Here is a 23,277-nt window from a genome sequence, read left to right on the forward strand (position 1 = left end):
GGAGTGATGCGTTTTGGGAAGAAGGGCAAACTTAGTCCCAGATATGTGGGACCATACCTTATCAGTAGAAGAGTGGGCAAGGTAGCATATGAGCTAGAGCTACCCCAGGAAATGTCAGCTGTCCACAACGTATTTCATGTCTCTATGCTGAAGAAGCATACCCCAGATGCCACCCAGGTGATTGAGCCCCAGTCGGTACAGATCCGCGAAGACCTCAGCTATGATAGTCGGCCTATTCAGATAATAGACCGAGCAGTTAAGAAATTACGGAACAAGGAAGTACCATTAGTCAAAGTCATTTGGCACAGGCAGACAGAAGCCAGCATGAGACAGAAGTACCCAGAATTATTCTAAATTCGAGGACGAACTTTTTATAAGGTATGGGGGATTGTAACGCCCGAAAATTCTCAAAACTATTTTAGGAATATTCTATGATTTTTCTGGAATTATTAGATATTTTTCCGAAATTTTCCGAGTAGCGGAAGTAGCAAAAATTATTAGAAAAGTAAAATGGCTTAAGCGGGAATCGAACCCGGGACCTCTCGGATCCGCTAAACCTTTAATTAGCCTTAGTAACCGGTGAACCCAGCAGGGCCGTGCTGAAAGGAAAGGGAATCAATTATATTTATAATTGGTTTGGCCGAATTAATTACTTAGTATAAATAGGAAATTTAAGTTGGGGTTTGGTTTATTTTTAGAACTTAGTTCAACCCTCTCCAAAACCTCACCGACGCCACCTCTCCCTCTCCTTCTCTCGGCGCCACAACAAGGGAAGAACTAGGGTTCCATCCCTAGGGTCCCAAGGTCACTTTCCGGCGACGATTTCAGCACAAGGACGTTCCCTCCGCGAGTAGAGCACGTGGACGCGAGCGAATCGTCGAGAAGTCGTCTCCACCGGAATTTCTAGCGATTAGATTTGTAAGAAATCTAGCACACAAGGTAAGAAACCCCTCACCTGCAGTATAAGTAGCTCTCGCGTGTTTTCTTTTATGCATTAGATTAGTTTTATTGAATTTTGTCAGCATATAGTGTGTATTTTAACTCTTCTCACAAATCTAGGGATTTGAGAGCAACTCTAAATGGGCCGAGCACGTGTATCCTCTGTAGATAGGGGTTTAGACGTTGCTGGGTGCCTAGGGGTGGTCTCCCTGATCGAGAGGAGAGTTAGAGAGAGCCAAATGCTCGACAAAATGCCTAGCATAGCCTTATGATACAGTGGGCATTTAGTTAAATGTCATAGAACATGTTAATTAGCATGATCAGTTTTTATTTCAGCTTTTATGAGACTAGATGTCCAAATGGGTGGGCTCCCACAGTCGCCTCTAGGTTCAGACAACCTAGTTCTAGGTTCAGATAATCTAGATTCAGCAAAATAGTTTTAGCTATTTCAGTATTTTACTTTTCAGTGGCACTGTACTGGATTAGATATCCATTGGGTTGGGCTCCCATAGTCATCCCTAGGTTTAGCTAACCTAGTAACCCTACTAGATTTGGAACTTGCAATCCCGGGTCTAGTTAGGGATGCGCGCCAGGGCCCCTCAGCAGCATGTTTAGTATTTTTACTTACTATATGTATATGGTTTTCAACCTTTCCCACATTAGTTCGTGAATTCAGTACAGTCCTAGCAGTAGCTCAGTATTAGCTTAGCTCAGTTTTTAGTATCAGCTTAGTTCTTGATTGATACCATGTGATTGATATCATGTTCAGCTTTAGATATGCCATGATTGTATGCTTATATGTCATGCCATGTTTAGTTTATTCAGTATACTTAGCATATTCTTTCAAACAGCATGGTTTAAAATCATATTTGCATCGTATGCATGTTTTAGTGAGGTAGATGGTTTCTTACTAAGTTTTTAGCTTACAGATACTATTTTCCTTATACTGCAGATACAGGTAAAAGGAAAATGGACTAGCAGTGGAGGCTGGAGGTCAATGCAGATCAAGATGTGTGTGGAAGGAACTGGAATAAAGATCCTAGGGATCGAGTTTTATTTTATTATGCTTTAGCACGTGTTCAGTATGCATTAGTACTTATAGCAAGCGTTATCTTATGTTTCTATTAGTTAGCAAGAGAACAGTTTAAAACCTTGTTAGTTTTGGTTTCCATATGTTTACATGCCATGAATTAGTATTCTATGCCTTAATCATGTTTAGTATGTTAGCCATTACCTAGTAGAATGTTTCTCTTAGCTTTTATAGCGTTGTGTAATGACCTTGGCACGCATCAGTGCTATCTGATACGAAATCGAAACCCTTGATCGGTCAGCAGATCGATCAGGGAGTATCGGATCGACCCATCGGCTCTCTGTTCGCGATAGATCGCGTTTCGATCGATCGGATCGATCGAGGACTCCTGAAAAAAAATGGCTCACTAATCGGTCAGCAACCGATCGGTCTCATTGACCGATCAGGGACCAGCTGGATCGGTCGACATCCAGCAGCGTACAGAATTGCAGCATAGTTTATGGATCGGTCGGTTGAACGATCCGGAGTTTCCTACCGTGCCAGTATCAGTAGATCGGTCTGTGGATCGATCCGAAGTTTATTATCAGTTGTAAACACCTCCCTTAACATGTGTACAACTCCTAGGTACACCTAGAACACTAAGTTAAACTTTACAGTATTTAGTTCAGTAAAATTTTAAATTAGCCAATTTTCATTCCGCATTAGTAGTCCAGCACAGCATAACTGTAGCGATCGGCCTCGCAGCCTAGTCAGTAGGAGGCGGGTCGTTACAGCATATCATCCTCGGGTTCCCAAGTTGCTTCCTAATCGGAGTGGTGTTGCCATCCAACCTTTACGAGGTGGATGCATTTGTTCCGCAACCGATGTTCCTTGTGATCCAGAATACGAGCAGGGGATTCTTTGTATGTCGCATCAAGCTGTAGAGGAACTTTAAGCTTCTCTAGGACATGTGTCGGATTTGGAACATACTTCCACAGCATAGAAACATGAAAGACATTATACACTCCTGCTAAAGTTGGGGTAATGCAAGTCGATACGCAACGTCACCAATCCGCTCACGCCCCCAGGGGTATAGTTCCCGGTACCCTACTCAGTGACAATATAATATAAGAAACCCTAAGAACCATCTAAACAGAATAATCAGGAAATTTATTAATTTATATATATATCATAGTTTTCGTAGACCATAAAACTATACAAATAGACGACATCTGAAATAACATTACAAAATGTGAATACAACGAAACAAAAGTAAAACAAATCAGGAATCAATACGTTGAGATCTCTGAGAAACTCTATGTAAAGTCGGGACCAATTATATTATCAAAAGGATCCCTGTGTTTGTAAAATTGGAGGCCAAGTGTTAGAGTGTATACTAAAAGCCTAGCTTTTGTATAAACATTTATTTAGAAATAAAAGAATCACATTGGTCAATATCTACATTTATTTGTTAAGTATAGTTGTTCAATTAATTTATATTGTAGATAACATGGTGTGTGGTGTCACACACAGAAGATCATGTTATCAGTTCTTTATAAATTATAAATAGTTGCTCACGACTAAGATGGAAAGGAACAAACCATTGGAATAGTCGTAGTGTAATTAGGTATTAGTTTATCTTAACTAATAAATTACACTAGTACACTCTAAGTGTATTGAGTAGAACCATTTTAGGTAAGTTCTTTTTATACTAACTTAATAAAAGAACTAGACCTTAGTTGTTATGGAAGTGTGTGCTCTTAATCCTAATATAATAACAATCACATATATTTAGTATTTATTTCTTTAACTTATCAAAGGGTGAGATTTAGCTTGATAAATCAATAGGTCCGATAAGTTGGGAAATGATATTACTTATAGTGTGTGTTGTTGATTATAGAAGGAATCTGTGTCCTAGTTATCTAGGTTGAGAATGTCCCCAAGAGGAGCTCATAAGGATTGTCATGTTAAACTCTGCAGGTGGACTTAGTCCGACATGACAATGAAGTTGAGTGGTACTACTCTTGGAGCTAGATATTAATTAAATGAGTTGTCAGTAACTCATTAAATTAATGGACATTCAATATCTTAAACATAGGGAGACTAACACACTCATGATAAGAAGGAGCCCATAATGTAATTTGGGATTGGTACGGTAGTGCAATAATAACTTTCTAGTGGAATGAGTTATTATTGATGAACTTGAGTTGTGTGTTCGGGGCGAACACAGGATACTTAAGCTCATCGAAAGGCCAAAATCAATTTCTCCTCTAGGTCCCTGTCGTAGCCTCATTAGTACCTCATAGTCCACTCATGAAAGCCCTTCTTGGTGTAACGACCCGACCCTCTTGGCCCATTTGGCGGCCCATTTGGCGACCCTCGGGTCGTCGACCATCGACCCTTATGTCGTCGGCCCATTTGGCGACCGCTCATGTAAAATCCACTGACCAGGGGTGGAAAGTCCTAGTGAGTAATGACACGGCCAAGGGTCGTCGGTCGACGACATTAGAGGTCGCCAAATGGGCCGACGACATAAGGGCCGACGGTCGACGACATGAGAGGTCGCCAAATGGGCCGCCAAATGGGCCAAGAGGGCCGGGTTGTTACACTTGGTGTCCATGAGGGAGCCGACCCATGGCTTGGTGACCAAGCCATAGGGGCCGGCCAATTCCTTCACAATGGGGTCGGCCCTTTGCTTGGTGTCCAAGCAAAGAGGAGCCGACTATAATAAATTCAAATAGGAGGGGTGTTTTGAATTTTTAAAATCTTCTCTTTGTAAAAAACTACAAGTTTTAAAAGAGAAATTTTAAAATATAAAACTTTCCTTATTTGAATTAGGCCACATGATTTAAAAGAAAGTTTAAAAATTTTAAAACTTTCCCTTTTTAACCATCCTCATGGTTTTTAGAAAAAAAAAGGAAGAGAAGTTTTAAATTTGAAACTTTCTATTTTTGTAACCATGTTAAAAAAGGAAATTTTTAGAAGAGATGTTTTAAATTTTAAAACTTGGTTTTAATTTTTAAAACTTTTCTTTTTAACATCCACTTTAGAAATTAAAAGAGAGCTTGTAAAATTTTATAAGAGCTTTTCTTCTTTGCTTATAAAATTTTTACAAAAGTATTTCCTTCCTTTTAAGGGGCTGGCCACCCTTGCTTGGTGCCCAAGCAAGGGGTCGGCCAATCAATAAATCATCCAATCATTGATTTGATGATTGATTCAATCAAGGGAAAGGAAAAGGGAAAAGGAAAAACAAGAGGAAGATTTTAATTTTTGTAAAAAGTCTTTCCTTATTTGCCATGGGCAAGTAATATAAAAGAAGGGGAGGAGAGGCCTTGATGTGCGTAGATCTCATGATTGTTTATACATGTTTTAGCGCACATTCACTTGCTTTATGCATACATATTCTTTGCATAATCGTCTCCTTTAGTGTGTACTCATCATAAATACTTTTTTTTTCGGAGATCTGCTCTTTGCTTGTTTTTTTGTTGATAGGACGTTATTTGGAGCGGAAATGGAGAAAAAGGGCACACAGGAGCTTGGGCCGTGCAAGGCCACACGACCGTGTGGCCATGAGCATGTTCCGGCCGTGCCAAATGGCACAACCGTGCCAATCAACCCGTGGCCAAGCAGCATTCCAGAGAGGAGGAAGGTCACGGTCGTGTGAAGCCACACGACCGTGTGACCCTGGGCAGAGAAGCAGAAGGCCACGGTCGTGCAACCTTGCACGGTCGTGTGGCCACTTGAGAGAGGAAGCAAAGCATGGTCGTGCAATCTTGCATGGCCGTGCCACTCAACCAGAAGGAAGGAAAGGCGTGGCCGTGCCAACCTTGCACGGTTGTGCCACGACCCGTGCAACGCCCGTTCCCTAGCGTATAAAAGGGTCAAGAACCCTATTCTTGGGTTCATCTTTGGTTCGGGACTTCATCCCTCCCCTCGGGGAAAGTCGTCGAGCTTCATCCACCGCCTAGACCTGACCACGGTTCGGAACCGACGGTTCGACGGTTCGGAACCGACGGTTCGACGGTTCGGAACCGCCGGTTCGACAGTTCCAGGCAGGTCGACCCTTAACCTTAACCGCCCAAGACGGTTATGGTTCACGATTTAGTACCGTCGGTTCACGGTTCGGTTCACGGTTCGTCACGGTTCGCCACGGTTCAAGATTAATATGTTAAAAAAAATTAAACATTAAACATTAAAAATTAGAAATTAAAATTTATTGAAAAAAGGGCTTGCACTTATTTAAGTTGCCTACGTATCCCTTTAGGGGAATCAAAGCTCACATAGTTCTTTTACATTTTTATCCTTTTACATTTTCATTTACTTCCATTTCTTGTTCCTGTCGTATTTGTTCCTTCAGTATCAAAATCTTCAACTTCGTCATCTGAAAGTTGCATTCCTTGGATTCTTTTCTCCACTCTGGTCCAATCGTCTAGTAATGCTTGGGCTTCCAATGAGTCGGGAGACAAAGTTGATCATCGTTCATCTAATATGTTGCCGCCGGCACTAAACGTCTGCTCCACATTAACAGTTGACACTGGACAAGCTAAAATTTCTTTTACGATCACGGAGAGAATGGGAAAGCTTTGAGCCTTCTGTGACCACCACTTTAGATATCGAAGTTTTCGCTATCTGCTTCATTAAAATCAAAAGAAGTAGTAAAATAATTCTCAAGTTCTTGTGTGGAACTTGAGGATCCTCATGGACGTTTTGTCCGTTCTTTTAATAAGAGTTGTGCTTTTGTAAGTTTTAAATTACTACTAGTAGTTTGTTGAATTTTAGAAATATTAATTTGTGTTCCATATTTTGCATAATATTGATTATAAATATCATATAAATAAATTCTAACATTATATATAATATTAACTGGATCAGGGGAAGAAGAATCTTTGATTGGAATTAAAGAGTCATAATATAAAATTAACATTTCTTGTAAAATTTCTAATTTAAATTTAGGATCTAAAGCAAATGCAATTAAATAAATTTCAGGAATTAAATAAAAATATTTTTCCCATTTAGTTTTCATAGCTAAGATGCAAGGAGATAAAGATTCATTATTAATATGTTCATTTAAAACTAATACTATATTAGAAAAATTTTCTAAAACTAATTGAGCAGTGGGATAATAAACACCGGAAAGTTGTTCGGTTGCATCATTAAATACTTTTAAAATTTCATAAATATTACTACAAATATTCCATTGTTGTGAAAATAAATATATATTAGTATTAGTGTTTTGTACAAAAAATGAACATAATAATTCTTTATATTGAAATGAATCTTGTAATAATTGGTATGTTGAATTCCAACGTGTTGGTACATCACGTGGAAATTTTTTAGGTCTCATTCCATTAATTTTACAAAACCTACCCCATTGTTTCATTATAGATGGATGAGACCATAAATAAGAAATTGTAATTCTAATTGGTTTAATATAACTTTCTAAAATTTTTAAACCATCTTAAACACATAAATTTAAAACATGGCATACACAACGAATATGAAAAAATAAACCTCCAATAATAGGTTGACAAACAAATTTTAGATCATCTATACAAGCGGTATTAGAACTAGCATTATCTAATGATATTGAAAATATTTTATGAGTTAAACCATATTCTTCTAAAATTAAACATAATAATTGTGCGATATTATGAGCATTATGTGATTCATCAAAAACTCTATAAGCTAATAATCTTTTTTGGAGGTTCCAAGAGTTATCAATCCAATGGCAAGTCACACCCATATACGAATGTGTTTGCCAATGATCACTCCAAATATCGGAACATAAAGAAACTTTATTATCTAATTTACTAAATTCATCAATTAAATTTTTTTCCTTGTTTTACTAATTTTTTAATTGTATGAGTAAGTGTAGTCCTAGGAACACGTTTAACACATGGATTAAGAGATTCTTTACAAAAATCTTCAAATGTGCATTTAGATCCAAAACTAAAAGAAAGATGTTCTACGAAAATAAATTTAGCTAATGATTCTCTTAATTTATTATCCGAATATAAAATAAACCCAAATCAGTACTACCGCTAGTTGAAGAAAATCTTGATAATTGTGTTTGAGAACGGTCGAGTCCATATTCCGTCGGGTGCTTCGTTTCTACATGTCGTTTCAACGACCCATAGCCGCTGTCGGCTTGGAATTTGTAGGAAGCATTGCAGTGCTTACATTTTGCACGCATTTCTCCCGACGGAAGAGTGACCTTCTCAAAATGTTTAGTAAAAATAGAAGACTTTAGAGGAGGAAGTTCCCGAACCTTAGAAGTAATTGCATCGGTACTTCCTTGTGTTTCGGGTAACGGATTCGGAAGATGCTCGATCTCATCATCGGTGGATTGAATGCTGGGGTCCTCCTCCCGCGGATTCATTATTTGCTTTCCCTTCCGAGCTCAAGATGATGCACCTCCGCGGCCTCCTTCCATTGTAATTGAAAATTGAAAATGAAAGCGTGTAGAGATTAGAGAATACGAAAATGCGATTAAGAGTAGAGAAGATGTGTGTGAAAAATGATGAAATGAGCTATCTATTTATAGAGTTTTGATAGTAATGGACACTAAATCATAGTCATTGATCAAAAAACGATCAAATGATCCTAACCGTTGAAAAAAAAATACCCAAAAACCCTCCCAACGGCTACGAACCGCCGGTTAACCGGCGGTTCCAACGGCTATGAACCGCTGGTTAACCGCCCGTTCAAGCCGTTTAAAAAAAAAAAAATTACGGTTGAACCATCGGTTCAACCCGCCGGTTAACCGGCGGTTCGCCGGTTTTACAACCAATGAACCGGAACTGGCCTGGCAACTTGCCGGGCTGGTTCCGGTTCGACCCGGCGAACCGGGTCAACGGGCAACCAGCCCGTTGACCCGATTACGGACCTGGGCCGGGTCCGGGCCAGACCCGGCCTGGGGTCGGGTCTACCACCACCGTCTCTTCACGATCCGTCCATCTCCGGAGCAAGGAGGCATCCCCAAGACATCATAATCATCGGCAAGCATCTCTTCTCCCCTTTCTTCTCACATCTAGGGTTGAAAGTATGCTTTTCTTATTGTTCTGGAGTTGTTCTTCCCCCACAATGGAGTAGACATCCTCTTCTAGGATTAGGGAGTACTTGTAATGTGATGGAGATGTAGAACTATGTAGATTTATCTTATTTTTATTTGATGACTTGTTCATGCCTTATTCATGCTTGTGTGACATATTTATATTTCATGCTTTGTAGATTGATGTGGAGGATGGTTAATCCCGCAAAGGGGATGCCCTAGAGCGTATTGACCAAGGTACCCTAGTGACAGGGGTAACCCTTTCCGGACGTCTAAGACGTTCCCTTAAAAGGAGAAACAATCCCTTAGGAATTGCTACTCTCGTAGAAAGAGTGCTCTAGATCGTACACCCGAGGGGCCCTAGTGACAAGGGTAACCCGTTCACGAACGTCTAGGACATTCTCTTGAAAGAATAGGTAATTCCTCCATAAGGAAGTAGGAACTCGTACCATCTACCTTTATCCTTATTGATATTTACTAGACACGAATTCTTGCGATCTACCGAGGCGCCCTCATGACAGGGGGGCTAACCGTTACAGGATTTCACAGGGATCGTCTCTATTCGATACTTAGGGATATTGACCAATCTAACTTCCTACAAGAGCATGGACATAGAGGGTAGAAACTAAGTGATCCATGTAGTATCTCCTAGTATTATAATGAAACCGAAATCTTAGAATCCATCTCCCGAAGCTCACTCTGTCCAAGATCAGTTCTTTCTCTTTCTCTCATCCTTCTCTTTCTCCCTTAAATCACACTCGATAGTTTGCAAGCGCCAAAGCCAACTCTCGACCGTCTAGATAACTTGCTTGCGACATCTCTAGTGCTTAATCAACAGTCCCTGTGGATTCGACAAATCTTTTATATTACTGACGACGAAACCGTATAATTACGGTTACGTAACAAGTTTTTGGCGCCGTTGTTGGGGATTGTTCGCATTAACATTAGTAGATTAGCAATCTAGTTAACCTAGACTTGTGAATAGTTTTTGTTTCTCCATTTTAAATTGCAATTTGTTTTCCATATACATAATCAAAAAAAAATCTGCATTTTTTTTCCTTCTAGCAATTTAAATTCTGCATTTTATTTTTTGTTTTTCATATAGCATTTCATTTCTTATCTTTAATTCTTCATTTTATTTTTACTCATTTTATTTCGATGAGCACTAACATGTCAAGCAGGGCCTTAAGAGATTTCTTGGCACCTATTTCTGCAAGATTTATGTCTCCCATTGTGCAGCCTCATATTTAAGCAAAAAATTTCCAACTAGACCCAGAGTTAATTTCCATGATACAAGGTCACAAATTTGGAGGAGAAACATCAGAAAGTCCTTATCTGCATCTTGAGACATTTCTAGAGCTTTGTGATTTGGTGAATTGTGAAAGAGTATCAACAGATGCAGTCCGGTTGATGGCATTTCCATTTAGTATCAAGGACAAAGCAAGGACTTAGTTATATTCTTTCCATCCTCAAAGCATCACAAGTTGGGAACAATTGGAGCAGCAATTTCTGAATCACTTTTGTTGGAGTGTATACTGAAAGCCTAAGCTTTGTAAACATTCATTATGAATAAAGAATCACATTTGGTCAAATTATCTACATTTAGTTGTAGTTGTTCAATTAATTTATATTGTAGATAATATAGTATGTGGTGTCACATACAGAAGATAATGTTATCAGTACCTTATAAATTATAAACAGTAGCTCACGACCAAAATGGAAAGGAACAAACCATTAGAAGGTCGTAGTGTAATTAGGTATTAGTTTATCTTGACTATATAATTACACTAGTACACTCAGAGTGTATTGAGTAGGACCATTTGAGGTCGTTTCTTTTATACTGACTTTATAAAGGAACAAAGACCTCAGTTATTATGGAAGTGTGTGCTCTTAATCCTAATATAATAACAAGCACATATATTTGATATTTATTTCTTTAATTTATCAATGGGTGAGATTTAGTTCGATGAATCAATAAACCCGATAAGTTGGGAAATGATATCACTTATAGTGTGTGTTGTTGATTATAGAAGGAAACTGTGTCCTAGAGATACTAGGTTGATAATGTCCTCAAGAGGAGCTCATAAGGATTGTCATGTTAAACCTGCAGGTGGATTTAGTCCGACATGATGATAAGGTTGAGTGGTACTACTCTTGGACTAAGATATTAATTAAATGAGTTGTCAGTAACTCACTTAATTAGTGGACATTCGATATCTTAAACACGGGGAGACTAACACACTCATAATAAGAAGGAGCCCAAAAATGTAATTTGGGATTGGTGCGGTAGTTCAATAATAGTTCTCTAGTGGAATGAATTATTATTGATAAAATTAAGTTGTGTGTTCGGGGCGAACACGGGATGCTTAATTTTATCGGGAGACCAAAACCAATTCCTCCTCTCGGTCCCTATCGTAGCCTCTTATTTATAGAGTACTATACCCACCTATACCCACCTTCTATACCCACCAATAGGGGGCCGGCCAAGCTAGCTTGGGAACCAAGCTAGGGCCGACCTAGGTAAAAATTGGGGTGGCCGGCCCTAGCTTGAACTAAAGCTAGTGGGGGCCGGCCAAATTAAATTAAAAAAGAATTTTAATTTTAATTTTTATTATGTGGAAGAAATAATTTATTAAAGAGAATTAAAATTAAAATATCTCTCTTGTAAAAGATCTATAAAAGATTAAAGAAAGAGATTAGATCTCTTTCCTTATTTGTAGATTGGTGAGATATTTTATTTTCTCTTTAAAATTATCCACATGTTGATTAAATTAAAATTATAGAAATTTCTTTTTATCAACCATCAAGAGATTTTTAAAGAGAAATTTTAATTTTAAAATTTTCGGAAACAAATTAGGAAGTTTTAATTGTTGATTAAAACTTGTCTAATTTATCTCTTTTAATGTGGCCGGCCATTAGAGATTAATTGGGGAAATTTTATTTTATTTTTCTCAATTAAATCATGTCAAGGGAATTAAGGAAATTTTATTGAAATTAAATTTCCTACTTTGCCTAGGCTAAGGAATATAAAAGAAGGGGTGAGGGTGCCTTCATGAGATACAACCCTCTATTATTTCTCTCCCTCTTTTATTCCTTGGAGTGGCCGACCATCCTCTTCCTCTCTCCCTCTTTGTGGTAGATGAAACTCTCAAAGGCTTGGAGCTCTTGTGGCGGCCGGATACTACTTGGAGAAGTAGAAGAAGAAGAAGAAGGAGAGAAAGCTAGCATCTCTTGGAGCTTGGTTGGTGTTTTGTTCTTCATCCTTGGTTAAACTTTTTGTGGCCAAACCTAGCTAGGAGGAGAAGAAGGTGGTTGGTGGTTTCTCATCTCGGAAGATCGTTGCCCACACAACGTCTTGTTGGTGCAATATCCCTCAGGTCAAGGTTGACCTGGGTAACCAAGCTGAGTCTTGGTTTGGGTTTAGATGTTTGACAATAAGATATTGATTTAAGAAGAGTCAAGTAGGTCAAGGTTGACTGGATACTTGACTGGGAAGTCCTAACTGGGATGTTAGGCAAAATGAAAGTCCTGGTGAGTGAAGCCAGGCAGAAGGAAAGTCCTGGTAAGTGAAGCCAGGCAGAAGAAATCCTGGTGAGTGAAGCCAGGTGAAAGTCCTGGTGAGTGAAGCCAGGTGAAAGTCCTAGTGAGTGAAGCTAGGTAGATGGAAATCCTGGTGAGTGAAGCCAGGTGAAAGTCCTAGTGAGTGAAGCTAGGCAGATGGAAAACCCTAGTGAGTGAAGCTAGGTGAAAGTCCTGGTGAGTGAAGCCAGGCAAGGGAAAATCCAGATGGATCAAGGATGATCGGACATCTGGTGCTGGGAAGTCCAAGTAGGTCAAAGGATTGACTGGATAAAGAAAAGTCCAAGTAGGTCAAAGGGATTGACCGGATACTTGGCACAGAGAAAAGTCCAAGTGGGTCAAAGGGATTGACCGGACACTTGGTAAGGGAGTCCTAGCAGGTCAAGGGAGTGACTAGATGCTAGGCATGACATACCAACAGGTCAAGGTTGACCGGATGTTGGTTTGGGAGGTTTGGGACTTGGTTTTGGACAAAAATCAAGTGCTGGATCGATCAGTGGATCGATCCAGACCTGTCCCAGCAAACAGAGAGCCTCTGGATCGATCCGTGGATCGATCCAGAGGTCCCAATCGATCAGTGGATCGATTGGGACGCGGCTGCTTCGCGCGATAAGCGCTGGATCGATCCGTGGATCGATCCAGCGTGTTTCGATGGAGGCCCGGATCGATCCGTGGATCGATCCAAAGCCTCCCCGATCGATTGGGAACATTCGAATCGATCGGGATCCGACCGTTGGCGTCGTTTATAGCTGCAGGCGTGTGATGGCTGCGGCATTGCTTCTCCGATTCACTCCAGATTACTCGCCAGCTCCTCCACAGCGCTCTCAAAGATCAGATCGCCAGTTCTTGAAGGATCTTGGAAGCTTTCCAAGTCAAGAGGCGGATCAAAGGCAAGAAGAGAAGCTAGGGTTAGGGTTTTCTGTACTCATTGTAAGCTTTGCGCTTGTATTTTGTTTCCCTTTCCTTTCTTCTTGTACTGAGAGTCTTGTAGGGCTTCTCCGCCCTCGGTAGTTACCGAAAAGGAGTGTTTTCATAGTGGAGGGTGCGTGCGTGGTGTGGATCCTTGGACTAGTCACCTCTTGTGAGGTGGATACCAAGTAAACCAACCGTGTTAGCGTTGTTGTATTTGTTTCTGTATTTTCCGCTGCATATTCTTGAAGAAACAAGCAACGCCGAGCAACGAGCGAACGCGACGAGCTATTCACCCCCCCTCTAGCTACTTTTGGTCCTAACAAGTGGTATCAGAGTAAGGCCGCTCTTCACCGGAATCATCGCCGGAAGGGTCAAGCATAACAAGAAAATCTAGAGGGGTGAAGAAGTTGGAGCAAATTCTTCAAGTTCAAGATTTTATCAAGCTCAACTTCAAGATGCAATTCCAAGATGGACTTGGATTTGACACAAGGGTGGCTCCACCATATTCATCTACAAGCTTCGATTCTTGGAAATCAAGAAACGAAAATTTTCTTATGATGGAGATAGAGCAATGGTTTGCTCTCATGGAAGGTTTTGAAGCTCCCACAAATTCCAAGGGCAAAGTACTCAAAAGGAGCAAGTGGAGCAAAGACCAAATCCAAAGATGTGAGGCCAATGACAAAGTGACCAAGCTTTTGGTCAATTTATTGCCAAGCAACATCTTGGAACAAATTGGAGAGTTTGAAGATGCCAAGGAACTTTGGAGCAAATTGGCTAAGCTTCATGAAGAGATCCCCTCCACTGTACAAGATCATGAAGAATTCAGAGAGGGTGACTCTTTGGAGCAAGACCAAGAGGAGGACTCCGAGGTTGAGAGATGCTCAACCTCCGAAGAAGAGGAAACCCAAGAAGCTTCATCCTCAAGGGAATGCAACGAAGGGAACAAGGAAGGAGCATACTCCTTGTTTCATATTCAAGATGATGAAGCCTCCACCTCTAGGATTGAGGGGGAGCAATCCTTGGTGACGCCGGATCAAGAAGAAGGAGAAGCTTCTACATCCGGGTCAAGTGAAGAAGAAGAAGATGGTGCCACCTCCGAAAGTCAAGAAATATCAAATGGAGGAGCAAGTGCCATCCCTATACAAGAAGGTATAAATGTTTCAATTAAAAATAAAAATCATATAATATGTTTTGAGTGTAGGGAACATGGGCACTATAAGAGCAAGTGTCCCAACTTGGCCAAGAAGAAGGGCCAAGTGGCACAAAAGGACAAGGAGAAGCCCAAGGAGACCATCCCCGGAATAAAAAGGAGCAAGGAGCACATTGTGTGTTTTTCTTGCAACCAAAAAGGGCATTACCGAAGTCAATGCCCCAAGGGGAAGAAGATGGTCAAGGCTCAAGGAGGCATTAGTCAAGGGGGAGCCTCCAAGGTAAAGAAGAAGGTAACATTTATTGAGCCTACCCCTTTACGTTATGGTAAAAAGGAAAATAGATCAAATTTTTATCATTTTAATGCAATTTACCATAAGAATAGAAAGCATGAGGGCATTAAGGAAAAGCATGTGGCCCTACATGCCAAAACTACTATCCCTAAGGCTAGGAATGTAGGTAAAAACCTAGGCGATAACTCTAAGGATGTAAGATACAAGCCTAGAAACAAAAATGCTCATGGATCAAATACTAAAGACTTAGTGAGAGAAAATCAAGTCTTGAGGTCAAGACTTGATAAAATGGAGAAGACCCTAAAAATGATGGAAAATATCCTATTAGGGCAAAGTGAGCATAACTTAGGTTTAGGAAAATCAAAGCCATCCAATGGCCATAAAGGTTTGGGATACAAACCAAAAGCTAAGAAGGATGTGCCTAGTTATCATAGGGTTCCATATAGTTATGGAACGAATCCTAAGTCTAGAGGTCAAGTCAAGGATACAAGGGAAGATATCCCTAGAAGTATCTTTGCAACCAAAGTGATTAAGACTTCTAAGAAGTCTAAGAAAGTCACTAACAAGGTCACAAGGGAGGCTATCCCTAGAGTTGACCTAGAAAATGTGACCAAGGCTTCTAAGAAGCCCAACAAGGTCACTAGGAAGGTATCTAGGGAAGTTATCCCTAGTGAGTACCTAGAGCATCCAAGGAGCACCAATAGGTGTTGGGTTTCTAGGAGCATCTTCTCTACCCCATAGATGGGTTAGAGAGTGTCAACTCCGATTAGAAGGGTAGTTAACCCAACTTTGAGGAAATTGACACTCAAGGAGCATTTTCAAGGTTTTAGTTAACCTTTGAAAATGAAATGGACCTATTGATTACTCCTTGAAAGAGTAAAATGTGCCTAATGGTGGAAGAATTGATTTTAATCTTAAATGGCACATATTGGGAAATTCATAAGAACTATCAAGTTGGGATTTTGGTATGTTCTTAGGCAATTTAAGGCAATCCGGGCCTTAAATTTAAAAGTGCTACTCTTGAGGAAAAATGGAATATGCCAACATTTGAGGACATGTTTATTTTCAATTGGCATACATTAAATCAAGGAAATTAGAAATGCCAAATTTAGGCTTTGGCATTCTCTTGTAGCACTTTAGGGCAATCTAGGTGTAAGTTGTAAGTTTAGCTAAGACTTTAAGGATACTTAGATAGTTAATCTAGGTATATTTTATTTATGCTAAATCTTGCCATGATTGTTTGCCCATAATATGCCATGACATCATGTCTAGTTTTGCATTCATGTTTTATTATGAAAAATCCAAAAATACCATGTCATGACATTCATACATCATGTAGTAATAGGATATTTTCTTTTGAAAATTATTTTCTTTTGATATATGTCATAACATAATCATGCATTAAGTTTATTTCCTTGTAATTAAGGACAAATGGCATTTAACGACACTTATTGACAAGTGACATCCTAGGTGGATGTCTAATATTTCTAAAATGCCTAGATAAATATGCATGATCCCTAGATTAGGGCAAAAACCAAAATCTACATCTCACAAAGACTATAAGGTGACTTGTATGTGTTTTAGTGCATATTATATACTAGTGAGATGTTAGGATGATGAACAAAGCTCAAGATGTTGATTTAGTGCATTCTTTTGAGTTTTAGGTTCATCAAAACACATAGTTATGTGTTTTCCCATCATTGGAAAAGCTAATGTACAAGTCATGTGCATTAAGCCCAAGGAATGTGATGGGATATTGGTTTTGGAAATGTTTTTAAAATGTTTTTGGAAAACCTTGGTGAAGGCTATCTTTTGATAGTAATCACCATTGAATAGTTAGACACAAACTTGAAGAAAAACACTAAAGTTTTTGCAAGTTTTCAAGTTTGTGTCAATCTTTGAAAATATGATGTATTTTCATAGAAAGCTATTTTTCCATGATTAAGTATGCCCTAAATGATGTCTACACGAAATTTCATAATTTTTGGATTTTTGTAGAATTTTCTAGGGGTTTCTGAAGTTGACTGAAATAGAATTTCAGCAACTATCAGAGCTCCGATCGATCCATAGATCGATTGGAGTTCCTGAATCGATCCATGGATCGATTCAAACGGTAATTCCCGCGAGCAGAAGCTCGCTGGATCGATCAGCCGATCGATCCAGGGAGTCTGAATCGATCAGTGGATCGATTCAGAAAGGTTCAATCGATTGGAACCCAACTTCAATCGATCCAAGTTGCTGATTTTGGCTGGGAAGGCTTGATTTCAGCATCTTTGAACCTCTTTGAGTCTAGGTAACCATTCCAAAGCCCTTAAATACATTTGTATACATACAAAGGGTGTTTTCATGTTGAAAACAAGGATGGATTGGTTAACGAAGACTAAGTAGAAGTTTAGGTTGAGGTTGTTTCAAATTTTGAATATTTGAACCTCAAAACTTCTAAATTTGGGTTTCCTAATGTTTTAGGGATTCCAAGTCATTGTTGGTGCAATGACAGAAGTTACCACCATGTCTTTAGGGGGAGGGACTCTTTAAAGACATGAAAATTATTTTTCATGAACCTTGGAAGGTGGTTAACCTTCTGTTGTGAACTTGCTCAAGGTTGAGCATTTAAACTTGAAATGGGGAGTGGATATCCTCATTATTTCAAGTGGACACTCAAGTAGTAGATAATGCTCAAGGTTGGGTAGTTGTCTACATTGAGGGAGAAGTTAAGGATAAATGAAGGGTATGAGACCTTCATTATCGTGTTGATCACAACGAGTGAGGTTGTGAACAACGATGAGCAACTCTTCAGGGGGAGAGTCTTCAACAAATGGATTTGTTGAAGTGTGCCCAGAATTGGAGCATAGGTTGATGTGTGTCCAACGATGGGTTGATGTGTGCCAATAGGGGGAGAATGTATGGTTAAGCTTAGGCCTTCATTACCTATGGGAAGGTCATAGGGGGAGAATGAAAGGACTCATGAAAGGGAGTAAGTTAGGCTTTCATTACCTAGAGGGAGTTTGCCCTCTTAGGGGGAGAATGAAGAGCTTAATTTATGCTTTCATTACCTAGTGGCATGAAGAAGGAGGCTATGGGATTAGCCTAACTTACATATGGGATTGTAAGTGTTATTGTGGTATTGTCAAACATCAAAAAGGGGGAGATTGTTGGTGCAATATCCCTCAGGTTAAGGTTGACCTGGGTAACCAAGCTGAGTCTTGGTTTGGGTTTAGATGTTTGACAATAAGATATTGATTTAAGAAGAGTCAAGTAGGTCAAGGTTGACTGGATACTTGACTGGGAAGTCCTAACTGGGATGCTAGGCAAAATGAAAGTCCTGGTGAGTGAAGCCAGGCAGAAGGAAAGTCCTGGTAAGTGAAGCCAGGCAGAAGAAATCCTGGTGAGTGAAGCCAGGTGAAAGTCCTGGTGAGTGAAGCCAGGTGAAAGTCCTAGTGAGTGAAGCTAGGCAGATGGAAATCCTGGTGAGTGAAGCCAGGTGAAAGTCCTAGTGAGTGAAGCTAGGCAGATGGAAAACCCTAGTGAGTGAAGCTAGGTGAAAGTCCTGGTGAGTGAAGCCAGGCAAGGAAAAATCCAGATGGATCAAGGATGATCGGACATCTGGTGCTGGGAAGTCCAAGTAGGTCAAAGGATTGACTGGATACTTGGTATGAAAGAAAAGTCCAAGTAGGTCAAAGGGATTGACCGGATACTTGGCACAGAGAAAAGTCCAAGTGGGTCAAAGGGGTTGACCGGACACTTGGTAAGGGAGTCCTAGCAGGTCAAGGGAGTGACTAGATGCTAGGCATGACATACCAACAGGTCAAGGTTGACCGGATGTTGGTTTGGGAGGTTTGAGACTTGGTTTTGGACAAAATCAAGGCTTTGGATCGATCGATGGATCGATCCGTGCTGGATCGATCGCTGGATTGATCCGGATCCCAGCGAACAGAGAGCCTCCGGATCGATCCGTGGATCGATCAGAGGTCCCAATCGATCGATGGATCGATTGGGACGCTCTCGATAAGCGCCGGATCGATCCGTGGATCGATCCGGTGAGGCCGCAGCAGGCCTCCGGATCGATCCGTGGATCGATCCAAAGCCTCCCCGATCGATTGGGAACATTCGAATCGATCGGGATCCGACCGTTGGCGTCGTTTATAGCTGCAGGCGTGTGATGGCTGCGGCATCGCTTCTCCGATTCACTCCAGATTACTCGCCAGCTCCTCCACAGCGCTCTCAAAGATCAGATCGCCAGTTCTTGAAGGATCTTGGAAGCTTTCTAAGTCAAGAGGCGGATCAAAGGCAAGAAGAGAAGCTAGGGTTAGGGTTTTCTGTACTCATTGTAAGCTTTGCGCTTGTATTTTGTTTCCCTTTCCTTTCTTCTTGTACTGAGAGTCTTGTAGGGCTTCTCCGCCCTCGGTAGTTACCGAAAAGGAGTGTTTTCATAGTGGAGGGTGCGTGCGTGGTGTGGATCCTTGGACTAGTCACCTCTTGTGAGGTGGATACCAAGTAAACCAACCGTGTTAGCGTTGTTGTATTTGTTTCTGTATTTTCCGCTGCATATTCTTGAAGAAACAAGCAACGCCGAGCAACGAGCGAACGCGACGAGCTATTCCCCCCCCCCCCCCCCTCTAGCTACTTTTGGTCCTAACAATCTGGAGAACCACGACACAATAAGGTACACACTAAATGTCTTTCCGCGTAATGCTTTGTGGGCATCAATTGTATATGCTCACAAAGTTTCTAAGGATCTTTCAATTCTGAAGTTAGATGAGTTATTTTGTGAATTGGAATTACATGAACAATCTAACGTGAGCCATGTCGAGAAAGGAGTTGCTTTGTATGCAGGTCCAAGCAAGGAAACAAAATCAAGAATAAAGAATGAGTTAGAAAGTGAGTCAGACTCTGACTCAACAAATGAAGAAGAACTATTCAACATGGTCTGGAGATTGTTGACGAAGAAGAAATTCAAAAGAAGTGCCAAAAAGACATCACTTAACCAGATGCAAAACAAATCAGAAATGATTTGTTACGGATGCAACAAGAAGGGGCATTTCAAAAAATGAATGCCCAAATCGGAAGGAAGAAAGGCCCAAGTCGACAAGAAGAAAGAAAGCCCTTCATGCGACATGGGACGAGTCATCCTCCGAGGATTCCAATGCAGAAGAACCAAAGCATTCTAGCCATCTTGCCTTTATGGAAAGAAACAAAGAATCTGATTCTGAGGAAGAGTACGAGCCTGGAAACTACAGCGATTCCGAGATCGACATCGAGTCCGAGAGAAGCCACGGATCCGCATCCGTTTTCAAAGGTCCGAATATGGTAACGATTTATTCAAAGTCAAATTTACTTAAAGTTGTTAAATGTTCGTTTAGAAAATTATCAAAATTTGAAATTTCTAGTCGTCGTGCTCCAACTCAGGTTCGGGATGAAATTTCTAGTCCGAGTGCCTGGACCAATTCAGAGTGTCTGACCGCCTGGGTGTCTGGCCAGGCCGCTCGAGCTAGGCTAGTCCAGGCACCCAAACTAGCTTCGGGCGCCTCGAGTCTGAGCGCATGGATCCCTTTTGGGTGCTTGGACACTCTTTTTTCTAGACATCTTCCTTACAAAAAAAAGTTATTCCAAGGCAACACAAATATGTTTATCCTGTAAAATAAAGTTATCATAATATAGTAAGATAGGAGTAGTAATTAGATTATATCTCTTCGAGATCAGGATCTAGTCAAGGTCTCAATTTAGATTTCTTAAATTAACCTAAGTAGGACCGACGCCTATAATTCCCTCAACCGAGAATGTGTCCTCACTGGATCTCTCATCTAGTTGCTTACTTCTTACTTACCAATTGTAGTCGTTTGGCTTGTCTTTGACCCACTAGGTCTTCCCGCCAGTTGTCAGGTTCGCAGACCCAACTGGACTTCGGCTGGTTGTCAAGTCCCATGAACCCAGCCGGACTTTCTGCTAGATATCGAGTCTCGCTGACCTAGCTGGATTTCAACCTAGTGTTAGGTCCTCCAAACCCGTCAACTCCTACACACTTGGTAAAACAATTAGATCACAAAACACTCCAACTTTAATCCACTTGTCATTCATGAAAATCTGAGTTAGATCATTAATGTGAATTGTACCAACATGTTCAACTTCCATATGCTAGACTGCATGCGGTCGAAACTCCTAATGTTGCTGTTGAGGACCTGTTCGGGGCCCTTTTAGGGGCGCATTGCATTGGCCGATCGGCCTTGTGAATAGCAATCGGCTTGGGGATTATTTCTTTCTTCCGAGCTGACTGAGCTTCTTCCAAGTTGATATATTTGGTAGTCTATCCGAGCAAATGATCAAAGTCCCTCGGAGACTTCTTGATGAGGGATCGAAAAAAATCATTATCCATAAATCCTTGTGAAAAGACAATTATCAGAATTTCCTAAGTGGCTGATGGGACGTCCATGGTCACTTAGTTGAATCTCTTGATGAAGGTCCGTAATGTCTCCTTGGGTCCTTGCTTAAGGGAGAACAAATTTATAGTCGTCTTCTGATATCGATGGTTGTTGGCAAAATGTTGGAGAAAGGCTGCTTGGAAATCCTTGAAGCTGTGAATGGATCCAATCGGCAGTCGTTTGAACCATCTTTGCATCGAGCCAAACAATATATTGAGGAACACTCAGCATTTGACTTCGTCAATGTACTGGTGGAGTGTGACCATGTTGTCAAACTTAAGTAAATGATCTTCTGGATCAGTTGATCCTTCGTACTCCCCGATTAACAAGGGTCGAAAGTGAGCAAATAGCTGGTTGTCCAAGATTTCTTGGGAAAATTATAGATTTATCCGCTCAAGGGAGTCGTCTGTTCGAGGTGCTTTGCCCTTATAAGCATTCCGAGCAAGTGTGTTCTCAGAGGAGGATCATTGTGTCCTCTCCGCTTGGTCATGCTCTTTTAAAGGTGTTCTGAATAACGCTATGTGGTATGAGATCGACGCATTGGGCATTGGGCATTAGGCATTGGTGGTAAGTTGGTCGTCGGAATGGGTGCTTGGTGGAAAATGCTCGTTGGTTGGTGGTTCGGCTGGCACACAACGTGACCCTCCACTCGAGTCCCACATTTAGCATGCTGGCCGGTAGTGGACATGGTCGGGTCATTCAGCGTTCGACACTCGGTTGCTATCTCCTGTTGCTATTGCACCATCTTCATAGCTCGGGCGCTTATCAGTATCTCTAACTCTTCTAGGGTTAACGTCATGGTGGTGAGCCCTCCAACGTCCTCCATTTTTACGTCTCGGATGCAAGTGAAGTTTCCATAGACGACGCCAAATATGATCATGTCTGAAATTGGTGAAGGCAGTGAGCTGGGACATGGCTCCGCTGTTGACTCGATAAAGACTCCGCGCTATCCTGTAACACAAGAAGCATTAGTGTCGAGCTAGGGAAGGAGTCCCTAACGTTGGCCCTCCGACGCTCAAATCAGTACTCAGTTTTGGAGATGAAAGCAGTGAACTATAGCAAATGGAGTGTGCAAGTAAGATACATCGTATATCTCCGTCTGTAGATGGAGACCCCTTTTATAGTATCACGGTTGCATTATACAACCATCTCAAAACATTAACACGTTTTCCAAAGTTTTCTTAAGAAATGACAAGTCATAAAGTGCTCATGACACCTTTCCTCAAATGAGTCTGCAAATCGCTATGAGTTGATAGGTTGAAGGATTCTAAAGGACGATTTACTAGCCGGATATTTTCTATTCTTTCTAGCACAAACTTCTAAAAGAGAACGATATGACAGGTATCTAAGTTCCATTATAGGCCAACTGGTGGCCACTCGGCCGGTATATCGCCAGCTCAACCATACAAAATACAACTACTGACCTATTCTTTACTCGGCTTTCATGTTGTTGGAGAGGCGCACCATGTTCAATTGGCCCTAAGGTCCGATTGACAAGGACGGTGGACCGAGTAACTTAGTATTTAACTTTTAATCTCAGCTGCAAGTTATGGAGGACGGCCATTTGAATGGTCTAGTCGGCATTTCACGTCCAACCAGCTCTGAGAGCCCACTCGGCTAACCCTACCTAGTCCGCAGTCTCGCGATTCATCCGATCTTGTGATTTTGACCATTTAACATTGACCTCTACGTCAGCCGATCCTACTAGTTTGACTACTTTTAAATGAGCCCCTCTTGATCACAGTATCAATCATCTCATAATCTAATAACAAAATCAGCTTAAACTGTTACCTTCATTAAAACAAGTCCTTGACCAGCGATATTATCACAAATCACTTTAAATATTTTTTGGCACTGTAACAAACATTTTCATGAATTAAAAAATTATTCATTTCATGAAAATAAGAAAGAGATGGAAAGTAAGAACAA

This window comes from Zingiber officinale, chromosome 5A (genome assembly GCF_018446385.1).
Source record: "Zingiber officinale cultivar Zhangliang chromosome 5A, Zo_v1.1, whole genome shotgun sequence".
Classification (NCBI taxonomy): Eukaryota; Viridiplantae; Streptophyta; class Magnoliopsida; order Zingiberales; family Zingiberaceae; genus Zingiber; species Zingiber officinale.